Source organism: Amblyomma maculatum, unplaced genomic scaffold (genome assembly GCF_055883805.1).
Source record: "Amblyomma maculatum isolate TAMU_Amacu unplaced genomic scaffold, ASM5588380v1 scaffold_15, whole genome shotgun sequence".
Lineage (NCBI taxonomy): Eukaryota > Metazoa > Arthropoda > Arachnida > Ixodida > Ixodidae > Amblyomma > Amblyomma maculatum.
In genome coordinates, this window is record NW_028146740.1 from 3,179,274 (window position 1) to 3,198,896 (window position 19,623).

The window sequence follows — 19,623 nt, forward strand, 5'->3', positions numbered from 1 at the left end:
GTGCAAGAGCCTGTTGCAGGAAATATGAGTCAACTGAACCAGTTACAGGTTAATGAAAACCAAGGATAAAGGAGGCTTGATTTACCCCGCAAAGGAAGTAATCAATCTTTGTCAGCTTACGAGCACCTTTATTAACAGGATGATGAAGTCTGAGGAGGTCGGGCGAAGTAGCAAGCTATGTAAACTTTTGATTTCACCATTGTTTTCTCACTGTACACAGTACCTGCAGCTAATTTATGAAAACAATGATCGTGCCTATGCTGAGGTGCTATACAAGATATCGTTAAGTTCCTGCCCCCACTGATAGCGAGCTGGGCTGGAAATGTCAACTCAACAGTGGAGCGACGTTTATGGCTATTGCATAAACCTCTCTCAAGAAAGGTTTTCCGTCTGCGATTAGTATTTTTCTTCCCTTTTTTGTGTGGCCATTTAATTAGCGCACTGCTGCTCGCTGAATCTCAGCTGCAGTTGCGCTCTGAAGCGTGAACATTCTTGTGATCGCAGCTAAGAGTTTCACAGCAGGAACACTCGATTGACGTTCTTCTATTGAAAATTGCAAACCAGCGAAATTTTATTGGTTTGCGAGCAGCGAATAAAAATAGTAATAAAAACTTGCAGCGCATATACGTAGCACTTTGAGGCAGACCGGCTCTATAAATCGCGCTTAGTTTGTACGGTCATGCAAAATGCGTGAAGCCATGATGGATAGCGTTCCGGTGTACAAAGTTTGAGTCGAAGATCCCAGGTTATCATCTAGATTTAACCTAACAAACATCTTCATATTTCCACCATAACATTTGTCAGAATGAGATAGAAAGGTTGGTTACATGTCGCATTTTCACAGAGGTTGCTCATAGTAGGACATTTATTTTATTGGATAGCGCTGGCAGCTTAGAACCGATTGACATCAATTTGTGTATTAAGCTTTATGCAGGAATGAGTGAATGGTATGAAAATGACACACGGAATTAGCGACATAGGTAATTAAGTGGTTATGCATTAAGCTACCATGGCAGCTGAACAGCTTCGAATTGTATATAGCCGGGTGACATTTTCATGTGACAAACAACTTGATCCGAATGCAACATCACGGTAATGCGAGCTGTCCAATCGAGTGGCCTTGAACCACCGTCACATTAGGTTTTTCGGGGTTCACTCCAGTATATATCCTTGCAGAGCAAGCGCTAACTGCTGACATGGTCACACTAGACATGACAGTATGTACTAATTCGTGTTGCCTAATTGTGTGAAGCGAAGCTCTTATATCCTTAAAATAAAAGGCTTCTACCACGCCGACGCCTCCCTCAAAGCGCAGCCAGGCGCAGCTCTCCGCGCGCGGCTGTCCCCGAACGGTGGCGCCGCGGCGGTGGCGACGGGAAGTAGGCGCCTCCCGCCGGTTTCGGGCGACGTAGCAGGCCGCACCTAGTGCGCTTCCATCGAGCGGCCGTGGCAGAACAACGGCGATATGTGCCGCGCGCGCTCCGCCCGCACCGCTGGAAAGGAGGAAGCTGCACACCCAGTAAAAAAAAAAAGAAAAAATAGCGCTCGCGCGCACGTGACGGCGCTCGGCCAATGAGAGGGTCGAACGGCGAAGGAGAGCTCAGGAGAGGAGGCGGGCGGCAAACTTCACTTGTTGGCGCTACTAAGTTTACTGAGGGGTTTTAGGTTGTTTCTCTCCTCCTCCGGCCGCGTTCTGGCCGCCGTCACGCTGCAAGAAAGGGAAAAAAAAGGAAAAAGATCTGGAATGAAAAAGTGACGGCGCGCTTTTCCGCAAAACTGGTGTTGAAACGATGGTTGTCGGCTTTTTTTTTTTTTTTTGGTATCTCGAACCGCTCGTATCTCACACCTCTGTTTGCATCTGGCGGTGCCCCAGCAGCCGTCGCGGAACCAAGCGCCGTCACTTGGCTCTCATAAAAGAAAAACACATACGTCAATCGTTCTATCCTCATAGGCAACCTGCAGTGGCCAGGCGGCGCTAGTGGAGCGCAGCGTTCAGCGCCGCCAACGGCGGCGCCGAGTAATCTTAGTAGGCAGATGCGGTCAGGCTGCGTTCGCGTTGTGCGGCTGGAAGCATCTCGGCTCTCATTTTCTGCGGTTTTAAGGGAATCGAATGTCTTCAGAGCTACTTCCGAAAACCAATACTGACGAAAGGACACCGCCTGTTCGAGAATGCTCATGTTTAAAACGTGAGCGGTGTCGACGGCACCGCGAAGTGCGCGCCGCTCGCGACGGAAGTCCCGCGCGCACAACTTTGAATTTCGCGTGAGTAGACGGAATTTTTTTTTAACCAAATTTATTCTCTCAGGTGATCAGTCGAATATGTGATGATGAATTAAGAAATAATTAAATGAATGAAAAATGCTGTAAACGTAGCTTTTCATTTACCTATTGCGTTCACACCTCATACCCAAACATTGAACCTGAGAAGAGATTGATCGCCGTTTTTTCTTTTTTTGTTCTTGCTGTTTGATTACAGCAGCATAATAATTTTGTCACGATTGTGCTTTACAATTTAATACCATGACGAACACTTTTGTTCGTGGTGCACTTTTCGACAGTGCCGCGGAAGTTACAGGAGGCATGGTGCGGTCCCCGCTACGGATGTGGCGATTGCAAGCACTGTGCGGTTGTAGCGTGCGTCATCAACGAAAACTGTGCGTGCCGGGGGCGGGGAGTAGGGGGCCTCCTACACCGTTGGAAAAATAAAGCTCTTAACAACAACAACAACTGGCATGCATTTTGTACCTCCGTATCTCAATCTTGGGGAAAGCCGGCGGGTAATGCTGGCAGTCAATGGCAAAGCTTTCGTAAAGGAGGTCGCTAAGAGTTAGGATTTTTACTGTTGCTGCTAATGATGAAATAGTCTATCGTCTGGGACAAGAGAATCTTGAGTAGGTGAAAGAAATGTTTGGCGCGGAACGATAGAACGAGGTTCCATTCTCAGCGTACACAGTGTCACGGACCTCTACACTCCGCCACTTCGACTTTTTCAGCACCTTAAGAACTAATTTACAGATAAATATGCTTATTGGAATTTGTAATTGGAAGTTTTGAAGATATTTTGGCTTTGTGGTTCCGAATAGACACCGCATTAGAAATCCGGTTCACAGATCCACGAACATTTTTTTCTTATTTCGCCTTTGTTGAAATGTGGCTGGAATACGATGCTGCGGCTGCGCGGCTTTGTTGCTTTTCTGGACGTATGCCACTCGACCTTGCACAGCATATACCAGTACACGCCAAATTTTACAGCGCGGAGCGCGTACTGAGTAGTGTGCCCCAAGCAGCGTGCGACTCCCCGAGTCAGAAGTTTATACCGTTTCCTCCGCTCACGGGCAATCGTCTTATTTTAGCTTCTTGGCGTCTGTACACCAATGGCCCCATAACAAAACGAATTTCAGTTACATTACTCTCTCGCAGCCAATATCTCCTTCTTTCATCATTCTCCCCAGGTTCTCCCAGCAAGCGGTACGCTTAGGTTTCCTTCGTGATTGTGGCAGTCTTTCTCGCCGCCCTTGCGCTTATTTTTATTCTTGTTCACATCCGTAGTAGTCGAAGCATCGCATGAGACCACTGAAGTCACTAAATGAGTAAATCACACTCACTGGGATAACAAAACGCGAACGCAGAAGGAACACAGCGGCCGCAACATATACGGCGTCAGCTTCTGCGCCGACTCAGTATTAGATCCCGTCGGCCGCCAGGTGGCGCCACATGTCTCGGCAAACTCATTGCAGGTTGCCTATACGCGATCCTGCTTCGGGAGCTCAAAACTGCGCATTCGCTAGAGGCGATAACTGAATTAGGGGTTGCACAGCGTAGCTGTGGAATTAAGAAGACAAAGGTTTCCATGGTGAGATGTACCCGCTTGCATGGAAAGTCATCAGGCATTTCCTCGCTCTTTGTCTTGTGGAGAGAGGAAACTGCCGCAAAAATGACATACCTCGGCTTTTCGTTAGTGATCCAGGTCGTTAAGAAACCCCTCATCGTTAAAGGTAAATAGGTCATTGATTTCGGATGGCAGCGCCACAGCAGCAAACTCCCATTGACCGCTGTCAGCAGGAACCAAAGGGTAAGGCGGCATGCTTTGTGCCTTTGTAGGGAACACGTCATAAACGCCCCGAAAGCAGGCACCACAGCGCCGGCTGCATTGCCTAAAACGTCTGTCCCCAAAGAGTTGATAGGCCCCTTTCATGTGAGCAGTCACAAATGGAAAGGAAGCTCCCCAACCAGCGCCCGGAGCACTCGTCGCTGTGTACACGTGTATCAGTTCTCAACGAAAAAGCTGGAGCCTTCATTCTCTGAACAACATGGACAGAGACATCAAGAGGTACCGCCTCAAGTCCTTCAAAATACCGGTCGCTTGCCTCTGCCTTCTAGTAGCGAATTGGCGTTCATGTTTTGTTTTTTTAATGTTTGAGCCTGCCAACAAGCGCTCTTTGAAAACAATGTCCGCGGCGATCAATTTATCATAATTTTTCACTTTCGAAAGCGCCGATAAAAACCGTGCCTCCAGCCAGCCTCTACGTCAGCCGGGGCGCAGAAAAAAGCAAAAACAACAAACCCCACTGGCAAAGAGCGACGGCTTTGCGCGCGCAGACGCACGACCATCGCCCCTCATCCCCACTCTCCATCTCCCGTTCCGCGGGCACGTGCGGCTGCCTGTGGCACGCGCTCCCGAGCGAGCGGGCTGCGCAGACTCCGCGACAGCCGTGCGCAGCGCGGGCGCTGATGCGTGTAGGTTTTATAGTTCCTCTCCGCTCCGCTAGAAACCGAGCGTTGGCATCGCGGAGCTAACACCAGCCACGGCCGGTCTCGAGGGAGAGAGCGCGCGCTCTTTCTTACGGCCTTCTCAATCGCCGCGTGAACAATGGGAACTTTTCTCCTTGAGTCACGCTCTCCGCCGCCGCAAGGGGCGCGACCTGCTCACTGTTCGCTCCGCATCTGCTTCAGTGGCGGCGGGTGGCTTTTGCCTGGTTTCGCGTTGTCGCCCGCGGGTTTCGTGGTGAGTGTAGCCCCTAAATGAAAAATTACAGAAGGTAGATGCTGCAGCGGCATCTTGTCAGCGTGCTACGCACGTGAATGGAGTCTTTATATTAAAAAACATTGTCGCTCAGCAAACGCTCGACAAACATATGACATGTATTGCGGCATGGTATCTACTTTTGTTCATTTTAATCTTATTTTTTTCCCAAGCTTGTACAAGAAGATGAATAAAAAAAGTGAATGAGCAGTGATCACATCGAAGCTTCTTCAAGGCAAACATAACAGCAACCATGGCAAAACCGTCTTTTAGCGCTAGATGAGAAACCATCGAGGCAACACCGAAGATGAAAATAATTTTATAAAAATGTAATGTAAGTTGCACAATGCTTACATGACATAAAGTATTGGTATAACGTCAGAGTAAACGCTTTTAAGTTTTGTTTTCAATTTTGCTATAATTTATAGACCGGCAAATGTTTTATGTTGTATTATAAACATTATTTTAATTTTGCAAATAAATGTTGGTTTAATGAAATGTTTACATGATATCATGATTATTTCATGAAAACAACAGGAAATCTATTTCAAGCACTAATTCCTAGCAATATTTTCATTCTTTTTCTAGTATGTTTTTGAACGAATAGTTCCTTGTAACTTTCTGCGCAGTAATGCCTGCCTTAGAGAGCAATCGCTGCCCCATTATTTTGGTAGAATGCCTTGCTTATTACACATGCGCCACTGTTACTCAAGGGACACTCCTCAATAATGGATATAAAAGCTTTTCTCTGTGCTATTTATTCAGATGTGACTATAGGAGTTGTATGTCGCGCTGTATTGCGCGCCTAGGCACCTAGTGTCGACACCGACGAAATCATTTCAGCTCTGCCGCAATCAGTAACCGAGGAACTGAAAGAAGTGATGGTATCTCCTGTCATCCCATTACCCACTGTCACGTATTCTGGTTTAGCTTACGTCGCTGGATACATTGTGAAGTTAATCAGTGACTTCGGGTGTGACGCTTGTGCTATCCTTCTTGAAACCAGCGAAAGAAGCAGCCCCATGTACACTATTCTGCGAGGACAAGATTCTAGCGGACCGCATTATGCAAAACCAGAGTTTGTAGCCCTCTTGGACAAGGTTGCGTCTCTTTTTGAAAAAGCTGTCGTGCACCTACCATACACAAATGTCCTTGAAGTCCTACAAATCTTAATCCAGCCAGCACTCACCTTGGCTGAGTTGTCCGGAAGGCATTGACAATAGCCATGCTATAAGGTCCGCTTCTTTAATATGTGAGAAATTTCTCAGAATACTTCTTGTCAATTATGCTAAGAAGGTGACAGACAGGAACGAAAGGCCAGCTCCTTATGTGCGCAAACCGTCCAGAAAGATTTTGAGACTTTAATTTTCTAGCCGCATGTACCGTTTTAATGAATGAGTGCAATGTGTTAACTTTGAAGGACATTTTTTTTTATTGCTTGCTGCAATTTTCAATTATGCGCATCTGCTTACGCCCATTTCCTTGATTAAATGTCGTTTTTTTTTATCACTGTATTAAACTATGACTGTCTACGTGTGCGTCATTCGCGAGACTACGTATACATCTGCTGTGTTTCAACCTACTAATTTGTTTTAAACGTAGCTAGAACAGCCCACTTCACTAGACAACTGAAATTTTAACTGTATGCGTAAATGTTTGATCCTTACTCTGAATCTGAGACGTGCTATGGATTTTCGTCAGTGCCTGTTTTGCTCTAAACGAAAACGGCAGCGGTTGACAGAATATCCACCGAACAGTTTGCCATGCACTAGCGTCAGGTCGCGTTATACCAGCTTACAGCTTTCAAAGGCACACTGCATAAAATGGTACATATAGTTTTGTGAAAAATTTAGGGGCAAAAGGTGTTGATATAAGTGCACCCGAAACTTCATTCGACCGTGCGCGACAGCACTGACGAAGGTGCGCGCGCTCTCGCGCGCACGCGCATTATTGACTATTTTATTGCTCATACACGATAAATCAGACGCTGATTACGGCTTCTTCCTATAAGCCATAAGGGGTGAAATATCAGAACCTGCCGGTTGCAACCGATGCGGGCGGAGCGAAGAGCGAGCGCGCGTTTCCCTTGCGCGTGAACGGCTGTAGCGGAGGAGCAGCAGTGGGGCGGTGGCGACCCCACCGAGGCGCGGCGGGCGGTGGAAACAGACCCCATTGGAGAGGCCGTAAGAGAAGAGAGAAACGCGCTCTCCCTCGAGACCGGCCATGCACCAGCTTTGGTTCCCTATAGGGATTACGGTGCGCGGATCGACGAGGGGCCCATGCACGACTCGTAGAGCTGTTTGTAACTGCGCTCGGCAGGGCGGCCGGTAGGCCCCGCTACGCCTCGGCTGTCAAAATACGCTTCATGGCTTCGCTAACAGACACCACCAGGGACAGGAGGGAGGTCCAAGCATGAGCATATTTTTCAGCAGTCATTGTCATCCGGCATCGTCCCTCATGATTGGAAAGTGGGTAAGATTGTCCCAGTTCCTAAGCCCGGTTATACTAACTACCGGCCTATATCACTAAAAATCATGGAAGATATTTAGTCGCACATCAAACATTTTCTTACACCTGTCAAGTTCTTTTACCCTAACCGGCACGGATTTCAAAAAGGACGTTCATGCGACACCCAACTCGCACTATTTCTTCACGACATAAGTATTATTGTAGACCTTAACATACCATCGACTTCGAGAAGGCTTTTGACAAAGTCACTCACAAACGGCTACTACTGAAACTTTCGCTATTAAACCTTAATTCGCTCGTCTTCGACTGGATTCAGGATTTTCTCACAAAGGATCACCAGTTTGTAGAAGCGAACCATACACCTTCAACGCTCTGTAACGTGCTCTCTGGTGTGCCGCAAGGTACAGTGCATGGCCCTTTCCTTTTCTTAATTTACGTCAATGACTTACCTAATAATGTTTCGTCAAACATTCGCTTATTCGCTGACGATTGTGTGATTTACCGTTCTATTAATAGCGCTGCAGATAACGATATTCTTCAGTCTGGTCAACAAAGCTTGGAAGTGTGGTGCCGTAGATAGCTGATGGTTTAAGCACTAACAAAATTGCGCTTGTTTCTTTTTGCAGACGGCCAACTTGCCCTACCCCAAATTATCTTCTTAACTGTTCTAGTGTCTCATCCCTCAACTGCATTAAGTATCTTGGGGTTGATATCTCGGGTACCTTTAATTGGTCCGTACACATTATGCGCATAATTGACAATGCTACTAGAACTCGGCTATCTTTGTAGTAATTTACGGCTGGCTTCAGTAGCGGTTAAATTACTGTTTTTAAAACATTATATTCGGCCGAAATTAGAGTCGCATCTGCCATTTGGGACCCCGCGCAACTTAACCTAGCTAAATCCATTGAACTTCCTCAAAACCGCGGCGTTTGATTAATCTACTTAAATTACTTGTACTCCACCAGTGTAACTTGTCTAAGCAATAATGTCTACCTAACTTTCAGCAGCACCGTATTGTTCAAGACTATGTTAATAGCCTGCTCATCGTTCTTCAGCCCGCGCAAGCCGTTTAACCACCTCCTGCTTGCACCGTCACCCATCTTCAATCATTCTTTGTCCAAACAGCTCGTGACTGGGACAATCTTCCCACAAGTGCCATCCTTCATACAAGTCCGGAGCATTTCAAGAAAGCCATAGGGGCATTGTTTTATTTTAACACCAGGTTGTTTGCCCACCCCTCAAGTAAAGCCCTCGCCCAAGGGCTCTCGAGGTTTCTGAAATAATTAAATAAATAAAGTACGTAAATAAAAAATAAATAAATAATCATATGCATTCCGTAACACACCCACTTGGAAGGAAACGAGGCCACCAACGTCTGCCCCCCGAGGATATGCTAAACGGGCACCACTTCCAGAGGGATTTCGGGGAACACAGGATGTACCCAAGAAGTGTAATGAAATCGTCGTGCATTACAGACTTGACAGAATAAAATATTGCCCACGTCACACCAAACTAATCAGAGAAGAAGCAGTTCAGTTCAGTTAAGGCGTTCAGTCGTGTCCGACTCTTCGTGACCCTATGGACCATGTCACGCCACGCTTTCCGGTCTCTCACTATCTTCTTAACATGCAGTGCCTCGAGGATGCCATCTAACCATCGCGTTCGCTGTCTACCCCTTCTCCGGCGACCCTCAACCTTTCCCAACATCAAATCTTTCTCCAGCGACTCCTCTCTTCTCATCAGATGACCAAAGTAGCTGAGCTTTAACTTTAGAATTTGACCCTCCAATGAGCAGTCAGGGTTTATGGTCGACAATATTGACTGATTTGATCCTCTGGCAGTCCAAGGAACTCTCAAGAGTCTTCGCCAACACCACAATTCAAAGGCGCCAATTCTTCGGCGGTCAGCCTTTTTCACAGTCCAACTCTCGCATCCATACATCACAACTGGAAAGACCATAGCACGAGTTATACGGATCTTGGTGTCACCCGTTAATAATTAGGGGGATATTATTAACGATGCGCCCTTAACGGTGCGCACACTCCCAGACACCCTTAGAGTGAATGGGGGTAGCTGTTCCGGTCGCAAAGGAGATGCCCTCGACTTGCGTGGCAAGCTCAGCCGGAATTCAACTACCTTGTAGTGACAGAAGGGGGTGGTCGTTTGGTGCCCAGCGGTCGCCGGTTCAAACCAGAGTAAGGATCGGAGTCAGAAGTAACAAACAAAACACAATTTATCCACAGGAAGAGACGATACAAAGGAATACACAAGATCACTTGAGATACACAGACGAGAGGTTCACAGAATAACAAACGACAAGCATGCAACTACAGAATAATTCAATAACACAGGCTTTACAACAGATCAAACACGAGAGAGTACATAAACGAACACCAAATTCTTCACCGGGCACTGTTGCAGTCCGACGCCTCAAGAGTCACGATGTGGCCGCCATACGAGACGAGCGCCGCTCCCTTGAAAGTCCGTGGGCTTGCCAGCAGCGGGTGATCCCCGGGAGTCCAGCCGAAGAACAGGCGAGCACGTCGCAAAACACTGACAAATTGACTGACTGGCTGACTGACTGACTGACTCAACAAGCGGCGCGGTCGCTTTAAATAGGGCGCGCCGCGTCTGTTTGTTAACACGCGCCAAAGCTAGCGCGCACACACACATAGCTTCGCTGGTTATAGCTCCCTCTTCTCCTCCCGTCGAGCCGCGCGTCGTCATTGGCCAGGTCCCATAGTAAGTTCTCGAAAGGCCTGGCACATTCCTGGCCGATGAACCACCGTCCTCCCCGGGAAATGGGAAAGAGGGCCACTGCAACGCGTACAAAGCTACGCGCTCTCCCGCGCGGGGAAGGGGCTTTGCTCTCCATGCCTTCCATGCCTTCCACGCGACGCCGCGCGCGCCTAGCGCAGTACCGGCTTGCTGAAAATGGGCGCCGATTTCGTGACACTGCCCCTCCCTTAAAGAATCGCGCGCACATGCATGCGCTCACAAATATATGGGGCAAATGACCATATCACACATATTGCACAAATTTCACATTACAAAATTCATACATCAATGCCCTGACATTTACAAACATGACAACACACTGCCGTCGAATACACCTAGGAATCAACAACCTAAAAGTACCACGCGCTTTATTATTATTATTATTATTTTTCTTCAACGAGCTGTCCTCGAACTCAAGATGAACTTTCAGACAGTTATTTTGGTTCCCGCCTTCATTGGTCTCTTCTAGAGTCGACTTAAATAGTCGGCTCCCACATTTTCGTTACCTTTTATGTGTTCTACCCTAAACTGATATTCTTGTAGAAGCAAGCTCCAACGTAACACCCGGCTGTTCAAGTGTTTTGCCTGCTGGAGGTACCGGAGTGGCTGGTGGTCGGTTTGTACTATGAAAGATGTTCCATAGAGGTACGTGTTAAACTTCTGAATTCCCCACACAAGTGCTAAGCACTCTTTCTCAATGGTACTGTATGCAACCTCTCTGGAGAGCAGCTTTCTGCTAGCATAGGCTATGGGGTGAAGTGTACCATTGTGAGGTTGCAGCAGAACCGCCCCAAGGCTGGTGTCGGACGCATCTGTGCGTAACACGAAGGGTTGTTCAAAGTCTGGAAGCCGCAGAATTGGGGGGTTAGCTATGTGCCGTTTCAATTCTGTGAAAGCTATCTCGTGTTCTGGTGTCCACTTGACGAGGTTACTTTCCCTTTTCTTAGTGAGTCGCGTAAGTGGAGCACTGATGTCGGCGTAGTTTGGAATGAATTCCCGATAGTATCCGGTGAGCCCCAGGAAAGAACGCACTTGCCGCTTTGTTTTTGGGGCTGGTGCTGCCTGAATCTTTTCTAGAGTTTTCCCCAGTGGCGCTAGTTGTCCCCTTCCGATTCGGTGTCCTAAAAAGTCTATTTCCTCTACTCCGAGTTCACACTTGCTGGGGCGAATTGTTAGTCCAGCGGCCTCAATCCTCGTGAAAAGTTGTTCTAGTGTCATGAGGTGTTCTTCCCACGTTTTGCTGGCCACGAGGACGTCATCATAGTAATGATATACATCGGGAAGATCCTCTGTGATTCGTCGCATGAGTTTCGCGAAAACGGCTAGTGCGGTTTTGATACCAAAAGGCATGTAGCGAAACTGATAAAGTCCAGACGTGGTCGAGAACGCCGTTTTAGGTTTCGAAGCTTCAGACAGCGGGATTTGCCAGTATCCCTTCACGAAATCCACTTTGGAAAAGTACTTGGCTGTTCCGACGCTGGCGAATACCGAGTCTGCCCTCGGCATGGGTTCCGAATCGGCCACCAACACAGTGTTTAGCCGCCGGAAGTCTACCACGAACCTATTTGTCTCGTCTGGTTTTCGTACGAGTAGTACGGGTGAGTTGTATGGTGATAAGGATTCCTCAATTATTCCCAGGGTCTTCATCTCTCGTACTTCCTTTTCCACGTTTTCACGCGTAGTGAAAGGCAGTGGATACTGCCGCACATGTATTGGGATGTCATTTGTAAGTTCTAGATGACATTCGATCCAGTCCGTTTTTCCTGGCACATTAGAGAAAATCGCGTGGTGTTTAGTCATCACCTCTACAATTTCAGTTTTCTGTACTACAGATAATTTGGGCCCAAGCCTTACATCTTCCAACCCTTCGGTCTTTTTAAATTCGGGAACTGGGATGCTCTGTTCTTCGTCCAGGTCAGACACTGCAATAGTTAGGCATTGAGGTTTTCCTGTCGGGTCTACTCTTTCCTCGTATCGTTTTAACAAATTAGCATGAAATAGCTTGAGACCACTTGGCGTTTCGATAGTGTAGTCTACCTCGCCATTTCTGTCCTTTACCTCGAAGGGCCCCTTCCACTGTAGGAGTAGTTTATTTTTATCGGTCGGGAGCAGCACAAGCACCTTGTCGCCCGGTCTGAACTGCCGGTCTTTAGCCCTTCGGTTGTACACTTTAGCATAGCGGACACCTGCCTTTTCCAGCTCTTCATGTGCTAGACGGCACGTCTCTTCAAGTCGGTTCCGAAGGTCGAGTACGTGTTGGTACGTGGTTTTTACTTCCTCATCCAAATCTTCATTAGTCCAAACTTCTTTGAGGATCGTCAGAGGACCTCGCACGTGACGGCCGTAGAGGAGTTCGAAAGGAGAAAATCCCAAGCTGGCCTGGGGCACCTCTCTGTATGCAAAGAGTAATGGAGCCAGGTAGCGGTCCCAATCGCTGGGCTTTTCCGCGCACATACGCTTCAACATCATCTTGAGCGTCCCATTGAATCTTTCGACCAGGCCATTAGCCATAGGGTGGTACGGAGTTGTGTGCAGTTGGCGTAGCGATAGAAGTCTAGCTACTTCCTTCATGAGATCCGAGGTGAAGTTACTTCCCCGGTCGCTAAGTACTTCCCTAGGCACCCCGACCGTGGAGAACATCTCGACCAGCGCTTCCGCGACCCGCTCGGTCTCGACACTGGGGAGTGCGACTGCATCTGGATAGTGGGTGGCATAATCTATCAGAGTAAGAATATACCGATTTCCGCTTTTGGATGGTGGTTGAATTGGTCCTACTACGTCTATCGCCACTCTCGAAAATGGAGTTTCAATTATAGGCGCCTTCCCGAGAGGGACACAGGGTACGCGTCCCTTCGGAATCGTTCTCTGGCAAATGTCACATGAAGTGACGTATCGCTTAACGCCTGCGCAGATACCAGGCCAGAAGAATTCCTCCAATATTCGAGCTTTCGTTTTTTCACATCCGAGGTGACCGGCCATTATGGCGTCATGTGCCGTCTGTAGGACTGTGTTCCGGTGTTTCTCTGGTACTACCAGCTGTCGCAGTCGTCTCCCTGTCGCGTCGGTATAAAATCGATACAACAGCCCATTCTCCTTACGGAACTCTATGCTACTTTTCCCATCTCGACATTTAGATGTTTTGCCCATTTGCATGAAGCACGTTTTTAGTGTCTCCTCTTCCTCTTGTTCTTCTTTATAGCTTCTGTCTTCAGCCGCTTTAGTCACATCGGGAGTCTTCAGTGTGGGAAAGTTCCTTCCCTGAGTTTTGGCTTGTGCTCGTGTTACGGCAGCAACGCTATCTTCTGTCGTTTCTTCCTTCGGTTCAATTTTCGTCGTCGCTGACGGTTCCAATTCACAGCTGACCGAATCTTCTGGGTCGTCCGCCGCTCTTACTCCGGCAATGTTCCCCAAGATAAGATCGTACAGGGGGCGTTCTGCACATAGTGCCGTTACCTCTCCACTATAGTAGGGCGTCTGTACCTTCACTCGGGCTTCGGGCAGAACTCTAATCGTTCCATCGGCAAGATATACAGGCCTCTTCTTCCCAGTAAGTTGGTCGCTTCGAACTAATTCTTTTCTTATCATTGCCGTGCTACAGCCAGTATCTCGCAACACCGAGATGGATCTCCCTCCTACTTTCCCTGTGACGACAGGCATCTTCTGCTGTAAAACCTCAGCCCGTGGTCCCATGGCCGCGTTCACAACTGGTACCTTCTTGCCACTTTTTAGTTCCACGAAGCCGTCAGCATCTTCTTCTTCCAAGTGGTACTCCGATGGAGTGTATACGCAGGCTATCTGGGGGGTGGACTTGTCAGGACATATGTTTGCTCTATGGCCCTTCCGTCCACAATTTGAACACCCCGTCGGGATATTATTTGTGAACCGGTTCCGGCAGTTAAATGCGTAATGTCCAACTTTGTTGCACAGGAAGCACTTCGGCGGTGACTTTGAGCTTGTTCGGGTATTGCGGAAGTCGGGTTTCTCTGGGTTGTCAGCATTTATGTTTTTAATCTTGGTCAAATTCACTCCTCCTTGAGCTTCTAGGAATTGGTCCGCAAGTTCCATCATTTCTTCCAGGTTATCCGCTTTTCTTTCTTTTAAATAAAGCGACAGACCAGGGTGACAGCTGCCCAGGAATTGCTCCTTAATTAGGAGTTCGCGAAGTGCGCCATACTCTAGTTTAATGTTTGAGAGTTCAGTCCAACGGTCGAAATAATGACTCAGTCGCGCAACATACTGTGTTGCCGTTTCACCGTCCATAGGTTTTCCAGTCCTGAACTTCTCACGAAACCCATCCGTCGTAAATCTAAACCTTTTAAGTAATGCAGCTTTCACTTTGTTATAGCTGCCTGCATCCTCAGGAGGAAGTCTTCCAAACACACTTAATGCTTCGCCGCTAAGGCAAGTGCTCAAGATGGTAGCACATTCACTGTCTGTCCAATTTGCATTTATGGCGACCCTTTCAAAACGCAAGGGGAACGCGTCGAGATCGTCTCTTCTCTCGTCGTATTTCGGGATCAATTTGCTTGCGTCGATCCGCAAGCTGCTATGTCCTTCACTGGAGCTATGCACTTCAGTTAAACCGTTGTTGTTCCCTGAGTTTTGGAGCTGAAGTTTCATAGTAAGTAATTCCTTTTCCCGCTGAAATTCCTCTTCACGCTCCTTTCGAGCCTTCTCTCTTTCTTCCTCGGCTTCTTTTCGAGCCCTCTCTCGTTCCTCCTCGGCTTCCTTTCGAGCCCTCTCTCGCTCTTTTTCTGCTCTCTCTCTTTCTTCCTCGGCTTCCTTTCGAGCCCTCTCTCGTTCTTTTTCTTCTATCTCTCTCTTTCTTCTTTTTCTCTCTGGCTAACCCATTTGCGCAGTTCGGCACCGGACAACCCCAGCTGGGTGCCAGCCTCAATCAACTCTCTCAGATTCATATCTGAAGCACGAACCGTCTGGGTGTAGCCTAAACACTGCTTAGCAAACTTCGCCTAAACGCTTCCGCGCGGCACTACCTCTCGCTACCGCTCTGCTGCTACACAGTTTACGACCTCTTCGTAAACTCTTCCAACTCGTTCTCCGTCCTCTGAGCTTGAATGCACCAAACGTCCTGTCGCGGACGCCAGAATAATTGTCACCCGTTAATAATTAGGGGGATATTATTAACGATGCGCCCTTAACGGTGCGCACACTCCCAGACACCCTTAGAGTGAATGGGGGTAACTGTTCCGGTCGCAAAGGAGATGCCCTCGACTTGCGTGGCAAGCTCAGCCGGAATTCAACTATCTTGTAGTGACAGAAGGGGGTGGTCGTTTGGTGCCCAGCGGTCGCCGGTTCAAACCAGAGTAAGGATCGGAGTCAGAAGTAGCAAACAAAACACAATTTATGCACAGCAAGAGACGATACAAAGGAATACACAAGATCACTTGAGATACACAGACGAGAGGTTCACAGAATAACAAACGCTAACCATGCAACTACAGAATAATTCAATAACACAGGCTTTACAACAGATCAAACACGAGAGAGTACATAAACGAACACCAAATTGTTCACCGGGCACTGTTGCAGTCCGACGCCTCAAGAGTCACGATGTGGCCGCCACACGAGACGAGCGCCGCTCCCTTGAAAGTCCGTGGGCTTGCCAGCAGCGGATGATCCCCGGGAGTCCAGCCGAAGAACAGGCGAGCACGTCGCAAAACACTGACGAATTGACTGACTGGCTGACTGACTGACTGACTCAACAAGCGGCGCCGTCGCTTTAAATAGGGCGCGCCGCGTCTGTTTGTTAACACGCGCCAAAGCTAGCGCGCACACACACATAGCTTCGCTGGTTATAGCTCCCTCTTCTCCTCCCGTCGAGCCGCGCGTCGTCATTGGCCAGGTCCCATAGTAAGTTCCTGAAAGGCCTGGCACATTCCTGGCCGATGAACCACCGTCCTCCCCGGGAAATGGGAAAGAGGGCCACGGCAACGCGTACAAAGCTACGCGCTCTCCCGCGCGGGGAAGGGGCTTTGCTCTCCATGCCTTCCACGCGACGCCGCGCGCGCCTAGCGGTGTACCGGCTTGCTGAAAATGGGCGCCGATTTCGTGACACTTGGTTGGCAGACTGATGTCTCTGCTCTTTACTAGGCGGTCAAGGCTAACCATTGCCCTCTTTCCCAGAAGCAGGCGTCTCCTAATTTCATGGCTGCAGTCTCCTTCCGAGGTAATCTTGGAGCCCAAGAACAGAAAATCTGTCACAGCTTCCACTTCTTGTCCATTGATGCTCCAGGACTTGATAGGGCAAGACACCATGATCTTTGTCTTTTTAATGTTCAGTTTAAGCCCAAACTTCTCACTCTCTTCTTGTACGCGCATCAGAAGTCTTTTGAGCTCCACTTCACTTTCTGCCATTAAAGTGGTATCATCGGCATATCTAAGGTTGTTGATACGTTTTCCAGCAATCTTCCCTCCAGCTGAAGACTCGTCCAGACCGGCCTTCCTCATGATGCACTCTGCATATAGGTTAAATAGGCAGGGCGACAGTATGCAACCTTGCCTCACCCCTTTCTCAATCGGAAACCAATCAGTAAGACCATGCCCAGTTCTGACGGTGGCCTCTTGCCCTTCATACAGGTTCCTGAGGAGACAGATGAGGTGAATTGGAACTTCCATCTCTTGGAGAGCTTGCCACAATCTGCTGTGATCTACGCAGTCAAACGCTTTCGCATAATCAATAAAGCAGAAGTAAATGGGTTTCTGGAACTCTCTTGCTTTTTCCATGATCCAGCGAAGGTTGGCAATTTGGTCTCTAGTTCCTCTGCCCTTGCGAAACCCAGCTTGCACGTCCGGAAGCTCCCAATCCACATACTGCTGCAGCCTACCTTGGAGGATTTTCAACATCACCTTGCTAGCATGCGAAATAAGCGCGATCGTGCGGTAGATGGAAGAATCTTTGGCACTGCCTTTCTTTGGAATGGGGATGTAAACTGACCTCCTCCAATCCTGTGGCCACTGCAGGGTTGTCCAAATCTTCTGACATAATGTATGCAGAGTGTTAACAGCGTCGTGGTTGAGGTTTTGAAGCAACTCAGCTGGAATACCATCAATTCCGCTAGCTTTGTTCTTAGCAACGCTGGCTAAGGCCCATTCAACTTCACTCTTCAGGATGCCCGGCTCGAGATCAGTAATCACAACCGTCTTATGTTGGGTTTGCACATCCGGGTCCTTCTTGTACAGTTCTGTGTATTCCTGCCTCCTCTTCTTTATCTCTGAGGCTTCAGTGAGGTCCTTGCCTCGTTTGTCCTTTATCACGCCCAGCTTAGCACAGAAGCTTCCTTTGATATCTTTGATTGTCTTATTCAGAGCTCTTGTGTTTTTTAATTGGCTGTTGTCCTCAACTGCTTGGCACTGTATGTTCAGGAAGGAATTCTTATCTCTCCTTGCTATTTTCTGAAAATCCGCATTGAGAACCTTGTATCTTTCTCTTTCCCCCATACCTTTTGCCATCCTCCTTTCCTCAGCTATTTGCAAAGCCTCTTCAGATAACCAGTTTGCTTTTTTGCATTTCTCTTGCTTTGGAACTACCATAGTAGCAACTTCTTGTGTTATATCACGAACATCAGTCCACATCTCTTCTGGCTCTTTGTCTTCTAGATCTAATTCTTGAAATCGATTCCTCACTTCCACAGCATATTCTAATGGAATTTGATCCAGGTCATACCTGAAAGGCCTTCTAGTTTTCTGCGTTTTCCTCAATCGAAGCTTAATTTTGGCAACAAGAAGCTGATGATCGGTGCCGCAATCGGCCCCAGGCCTTGTTTTTACTGCTTGTATAGCGCTTCTCCATCTCTGCCGGCAAATAATATAATCGATTCCTGTACAGACCGTCCGGTGAAATCCATGTGTACAGGCGCCTCTTGTGCTGTTGAAAATGAGTATTCGCTATGGTCAGGTTGTTTTCTTGACAAAACTCTACTAGCCTCTGCCCAGCTTCATTTGGCTCACCAAGACCGAACTTGCCTGTAATTTCGGATATTTCTTCACTCTCGACCTTAGCATTCCAGTCTCCTATGAGAAAAACGACGTCTGATGATGGGGTGCGGTCTAAAAGGCATTGTAGGTCCGCATAAAATCTCTCAACGTCAGCTTCTTCAGCAGTAGTGGTCGGTGCATAGACTTGGATAACTGTTATGTTCAAAGGGTGACCTTGGATCCGAAGTGACATCATTCGGTCGTTTTTGGGGTTGCACCCTAGCACTGCTTTGCCCATTCTTCTGTTTACTATGAGAGCGACCCCAAGGGATCAAAAAAACGACATTTGTCCTTTATCTTTTGCGCTCCTGAGTATGAACCGACCAGCCCAAATTTCAACTTTGCTAAAATTTATTCTTTAGCCGACACCTAACATAACTAGATCAAAACTAAATAAAATTAATAAAAGAAGTCATCATTTATTAGACGCTTCGGAAACTTGCGCAATCGCCAGTCCGACCATTTCCGGTTGCCAGGAGTGATTAAACACGCGTCCGCACTGCCCCGTGTCGTTGTCCTGCACTCACAGTGAGCGCCACCTGGACCTGCAGCCCTATGAAACACGTATCTTCATATTCTGGCTGCAGCAGCAGACACGCACACAAGTATATCACGATACTGTCTTCAATTTTTCAGGTTGGTGCTTGTTAGTATGCTTTACTGTAAACGGCATCGTCGCCTGCCCTCGCTACACTGTAAAAACAAAAACACCTTATTAGGAGTTTTCGCATGTCTATAACTAACACCCATGCACCCTTGAAAAAAAGTGGCTTCAGAGTGCCAGTACACCCTCAAAGATGGTGCTTCTGTTGGTCATAACACCCTTCTATGGGGCCAATGCACTGGGGTGTTTTCATCACCTTTACACCCTATTGCAGGGTGGAACCAGAGGCGTTGCACCCTTACACCCCTTGATAAAAATCAGTGCGGATAACGTCCATATATTGCATTCCCTAATTAGGAATTACTTTTGCCACACCACGTTCCTTAATGCTTTTCCTATGTGCACATTTGCAATCAAGCTTAATGGTATTCCTTTTAACCACCTGTAATGCCAAATGAGCATGTAGAGAGATGTAGCATGCCATTATTTTGACATCTCGAATGGCCCTGATTGTTTTTTTCAAATTCACATAGCATGTTACAAAAAAATGTCACAGAGAAGGAAACTGGAAGTCTTTTATTCGGCATAGAAGGGTCAGGGTTCGGGCTAGTGGGTGCTCGGGTGCTGGTGGAGGGGGGGGGGGGGCACGGGGGGCACTTGTGTTCTGTTTCTTCATTGATGCGCGCTATGGAACCTCATTTATTTAACAATGCTGCCACTCTCCACAGAAAGCCTAGAAGACGGGCAAAAA